Raw genomic sequence first — 6,336 nt, forward strand, 5'->3', positions numbered from 1 at the left:
CTAACCTCTTGGTGCTAGTGTTAAGGTTAAAGGACAAAAGCATTAAAACTAACTATAGTTATAACAATTTGTTAATGGATACACAATATAAAAAGAGGTTTAAAAAAAAGAGGTAAATTGTGACATCAAAAGCAAAAAATGTGAAGGGGAGTAAAAGAGCAGAGCTATTGCATATTATTGAAGTTAAGTTGTTATCAATGTTAAATAGATGGTTACACGTATACTATGTTTTATGTAAGCCTCATGGTAATGACAAAGCAAAAACATATAGTAGATACACAAAAGATAAAGAGAAGGAAATCAAAGTATATCACTATGGATAATCATCAATACACAAAGGAAGACAATAGAAAGGAAATAAAGAAAAAGCAAACAACAAAAAAAGCCAGAAACAGTAAGATTGCATTAATAGGTGCTTCCCTATGAATAAGTACTTTAAATGTAAATGGCTTAAATTCTCCAATCAAGAGCATATAGTGGCTGAATGGATTTAAAAAACAAGAACCAAGGATATGCTGCCTACAACTCATCTCAGTTTTAGGGACATATATAGGCTCAAAGTAAAGGGATGGAAAAAGATATTCTGTGCAAATGGAAACCAAAAGGAAGCAGGGAGTGCTACACTTACATCAGACAAAACAGACTTTAAGCCAAAAACTGTAACAAGAGACAAAGAACGTTATTGTATAATGATAAAGGGGTAAATTTATCAAGAGGATAAACAAATTGTAAATTTAAATGCTCCCAACAACATAGTACCTAAATATATTAAGCAAATACTAACAGATCTGAAGAGAGAAATAGACAATACAATAATAGTTGCAGACTTCAATACCCCACTTTTAACAATGGATAGATCATCCAGAGAGTGGAAGCAGTGGACTTGAATTACACTTTAGACCAAATGGGCCTAACACACATATAACAGAACATTCCATATTACAAAACCAGAATACGCATTCTACTCAAGCATACAAAGAACATTCTCCACAATAGATGATATGTTAGATCACAAAAGATGTCTTAGCAAACTTAAGATGATTGAAATCATACCAAGTATCTTTTCTTACCACAGTGATACAAAACTAGAAATTACTAACAGGAGGAAAACTGTAAAATTCACAAAGATGTGGAAATTAAACAGCCTGCTCCTGAACAACCAATGGGTCAAAGAAGATATCAAAAGGAATCAGAAAATATCTTGAAACAAACAAAACCAAAAATACAACATACCAAAACTTCTGAGATGAAGCATAAGAAATTCTAAGAGGAAAGTTTTAGCCTACATTAAGAAAAAAGAAAGAACTCAAATAAATAACCTAACTTTACACCTCAAAGAAGTAGAAAAAGAAGAACAAAGCCCAAATTTAGCAGAAGGAAAGAAATATCAGAGCAGACATAAATGAAGTAGATACCAGAAAAACAATAGAAAAGATCAACAAAACTAAGAGCTAATTTTTGAAAACATACAGAAAATTGATAAACCTTTTAACAAAGGAAAAAGACTATATGAATAATATTAGAAATAAAAGAGGAAACATTACAACTGACAACACAGAAATACAAAGAATCACAAGAGGTTACTCTAACAATTATACATCAACAAATTGGATAACCTAGAGGAAATGGAAAATTCCTAGGAACATACAACCTATCAAGACCGAATAATCAAGAAAGAAAATCTGCACAAACCAATATCAATAACATTGAAGCAATAATTTAAAAACCTCCCAACAAAGAAAAGTCCATGAGCAGATGGTGTCACTGGTGAATTGTAATAAACATTTAAAGAAGAATTAATGCCAATTCTTCTCAAACTCTTCCCCCAAAACTGCAGATGAAGAGAACACTCCCAAACTCATTTTACAAAACCAGCATTACTCTGATACCAAAGCCACTACAAGAAAAGAAAACTACATCCCTGGTGAATATAGATGGAAAAAAACTCATGAAAATATTAGAAAATATTAAACCAAATTCAATTGACACATTAAAAGGATCATACACCATGATGAAGAGGGCTATATCCCTGGGTTACAAGGATGATTCAACATACACAATCAATAAATGTGATACATCACATTAATAGAATTAAAGATAAAAATCAAACAATCCTCTCAATAGATGCAGAAAAAGCATTTGAAAAATTCAATATCCTTTCATGATAAAGATTCTCAACAAATTGAGTATAAAAAGAATGTACCTCAACATAATAAAGGCCATATATGACGAGCACACAGCTAACATCTTACCCAGTGGTGAAAGGTTGAAAGCTTTTCCTCTAAGATTAGAAATAAGAAAGGCATGCCCACTCTCACCACTCTTATTCAAGAGAGTACTAGATGTCCTAGCCAGAGCAATTAGTCAAGAAAAAGAAATAATAGGCATCTAAATCAGAAATAAAGAAGTAAAACTATCTCTGTTTTCAGATGATCTTATATAAAAATAATCCTAAAGACTCTGCTAAAAACTATTAGAACTAATAAATGAATTCAGTAAAGTTTCAGGATAATGTAAAATCAACATACAAAAATCAGTTGCACTTCTATACACTAACAAATGATCAATCTGAAAAAAAATTTTAAAAACGAATCCTATTTACAATAGTATCAAAAACAATATAATACTTAGGAATAAATTTAACCAAGGAAGTGAAAGATCTGTACACTAAAAACTGTAAGACAGGGAATTCCCTGGTTGTCCAGTGGTTAGGACTCTGTGCTTTCACTGCCGTGGGCCCAGGTTTGGTCCCTGGTCAGGGAACTAAGATCCCACAAGTCACACAGTGCAGCCAAAAAAACAAAACCAAACAAACTGTAAGACATTGATGAAAGAAATTGAAGAAGACACAAATAAACAGAAAGATGTCCCATATCCATGGATCAGAAGGATTAATATTGTTTAACTATCCATACTGCCCAATGCCATCTATAGATTCAATGCAATCCCTATAAAAATTCCAGTGGTATTTTTCACAGAAATAGATAAAACAATTCTAAAATTTGCATGGAACCACAAAAGACCCCAAGTAACCAAAGCAATCTTAGGAAAGAACAAAGCTGGAGGCATCATGCTCCCTGATTTCAAACTGTATTTCAAATCCATAGTAATCAAAACAGTATAGTATTGGCATAAAAAATACACATTGATCAATGGAACAAAATAGAAAACCCAGAAATTAACCCATGCATATTAAGTCAAATAATATTTGACAAGGGAGCCAAGAATACTCAATGGAGAGAGAACAGTCTTCAACACATGGTGTTGGGAAAACTATATAACCACATGCAGAAAAATAAAATTGGACCCCTCCCTCACACCACTCACAAAAATTAACTCAAAATGGAACTAAAGACTAAAGATAAGACCTTATATCATAAAACTTCTAGAAAATAACAGAGGGAAGAAGCTCTTGACATAGATGTTGGCAATGATTTTTTTATGACACTAAAATCACAAGCTACAAAAGCAAAAGTCAATAAGTGGCACTACATAAAACTAAAAACTTCTACATAACAACATAAACAATTAACAAAATGAAAAGGAAACCTACAGGATGGGAGAAAATATCTGCTAATCATACCTAGGATAAGGAGTTAATATTCAAAATATAGAAAGAACTCATACAACTCAGTAGCAGAAAAAAGAAACAATCCATTTTAAAAAGTGGGCAGAGAACCTGAATAGACATTTTCCCAAAGAAGATATCCAAATGGCCAACATGTACATGAAAAGATGCTCAACATCACTTATCATAAGGGAAATGCAAATCAAAACCACAAGATATTACCTCACACCTGTTAGAATGGCTATTACAAAAAACAAAAACAAAAAAAAAACCAAGAGATAACAAGTGTTTTTAAGGATGGGAAGAAAAGGGAACTCTTGTGCACTGTTGGTAGGAATGTAAATTGGTACAGCCACTATGGAAAACAGTAAGAAGGTTCCTCAAAAAAACTAAAAATTGAACTACCTTATGATCCAGCAATTCCACTTCTGGGTATTTTTTGAATATAACAAAAACACTAACTCAAAAAGATATATACACACATATGTTCACTCATATGGAGATTCCTCAAAAAATTAAAAATAGAACTAAGATATGACCCAGCAATTCCACTCCTGTGTATATATCCAAAGGAAATGAAATGAGTATCTCAAAGAGATATTTGCACTCTCATGTTCATTGCAGCATTATTCACAATAGCCAAAGTATGGAAACAACCTAAGTGTCCATCAATGATAAAGAAAACATTATACACACATACATACATACACACACACAATAGAATATTATTCACACATAAGAAAGAAGGAAATCCTGCCATTTGAGGCAACGTGGATGGCTCTTTAGGGCATTATCCTAAGTGAAATAAGCCAGACAAAGGAAAATACTGTATGATCTCACTTATATGTGGAATCTAATAAAACCAATCTCATAGAAACAGAGAGAGTATAGTGGTTGTTGCTGGGGCTGGGGGCCAGGGGAAATGAGAGTTTGTCAAAGGATACACACTTATAGTTTAATATTGAATAAGTTCTGGGGATCTAATGTACCTCATGGTAACTATAGTTAACAATACTGTATTATATACTTGAAAGTTGCTAAGAGAGTAGATCTTAAATGTTCTCATCACACAAAAAAAGGTAATTATGTGAGGTAATTGAAGTGTTAACAGACCTTATTTTAGTAATCATTTAACAATAAATGTGTATACAATCATCACATTGTACACCTTAAATTTACACATTATGTATCAATTATGTCTCAATGAAGCTGGAAAAATAAAATATGAAGTTTTAAAAATAGAAAGTCATCTAATACACATGAAAAAATATGGAATTAGAAAGTCATCATTTTGCAGCCATCAGAATAATGGATTCATGCAAGAAGCATCAGTAAATGCTAAGTGTAGTGGATGAATCTATGAGGAGTTAAAGGATATTTACATAGTCTCAAAGATTCCCCCCTCCAGGGAACTTATTAATATTAATGGAAAACAGAAACTTGACAGGGGAGAAACCTGGTAGACAGCAACCTTAAATGCTCAAAGTTAATATAACTGGTAATGAAGTAAATCAATATCATATGACTTCTGATATGATGAAGTGACAATACAAAGTCATTTCTATGGTTTTTTGAACGAAAATTATCAGAATCTAATTATGAGGAAACATCAGACAAAAACAGAGAGACAGTCTACAAAATAACTGGTCCATACTCTTCATTTAAAAGGTCATGAAGAGGAGGAGCTTCAAGATGGCGGAAGATTAAGACATGGAGATCACCTTCCTCCCCACAATTACATCAGAAATACATCTACATGTGGAACACCCCCTACAGAACACCTACTGAATGCAGGCAGAAGACCTCAGACCTCCCAAAAGGCAAGAAATTCCCCACGTACCTGGGTAGGGCAAAAGAAAAATGAAAATACAGAGACAAAAGAATAGGGACGGGACCTGCACCAGTGGGAGGGAGCTGTGAAGGAGGAAAGGTTTCCACACACTAGGAAGCCCCTTCGTGGGCGGAGAATGCTGGTGGCGGAGGGGGGAAGCTTTGGAGCCACGGAGGAGAGCGCAGAAACAGGGGTGCGGAGGGCAAAGCGGAGAGATTCCCGCACAGAGGAACGGTGCCGACCAGCACTCACCAGCCCGAGAGGCTTGTCTGGTCACCCGCCGTGGCAGGTGGGGACTGGGAGCTGAGGCTCCGGCTTTGGTAGGATCCCAGGGAGAGGACTGGGGTGGGCTGTGTGAACACAGCCTGAAGGGGGCTAGTGTGCCACAGCTAGCCAAGAGGGAGTCCGGGAAAAAGTCTGGAGCTGCCAAAGAGGCAAGAGACTTTTTCTTGCCTCTTTGTTTCCTGGTGCATGAGGAGAGGGGATTAAGAGCGCCGCTTAAAGGAGCTCCAGAGATGGGCGTGAGCCATGGCTATCAGCGCGAACCCCAGAGACGGGCATGAGACGCTAAGGCTGCTGCTGCAGCCATCAAGAAGCCTGTGTGCAAGCAAAGGTCACTATCCACACCTTCCCTCCCAGGAGCCTGTGCAGCACGCCACTGCCAGGGTTCCATGATCCAGGGACAACTTTCCTGGGAGAACACACGTTGCACTTTAGGCTGGTGGAACATCACGCCTGCCTCTGCCACCACAGGCTCGCCCCAAACTCCGTATCCCTCCCTCCCCCCAGCCTGAGTGAGGCAGAGCCCCCGAATCAGCTGCTCCTTTAACCCCATCCTGTCTGACCGAAGAACAGATGCCCTCAGGCGACCTACACGCAGAGGCAGGGCCAAATCCAAAGCTGAACCCCAGGAGCTGTGTGAACAAAGAAGAGAAAG

Source organism: Balaenoptera ricei, chromosome 6 (assembly GCF_028023285.1).
Source record: "Balaenoptera ricei isolate mBalRic1 chromosome 6, mBalRic1.hap2, whole genome shotgun sequence".
In the NCBI taxonomy this organism is placed as follows: Eukaryota; Metazoa; Chordata; class Mammalia; order Artiodactyla; family Balaenopteridae; genus Balaenoptera; species Balaenoptera ricei.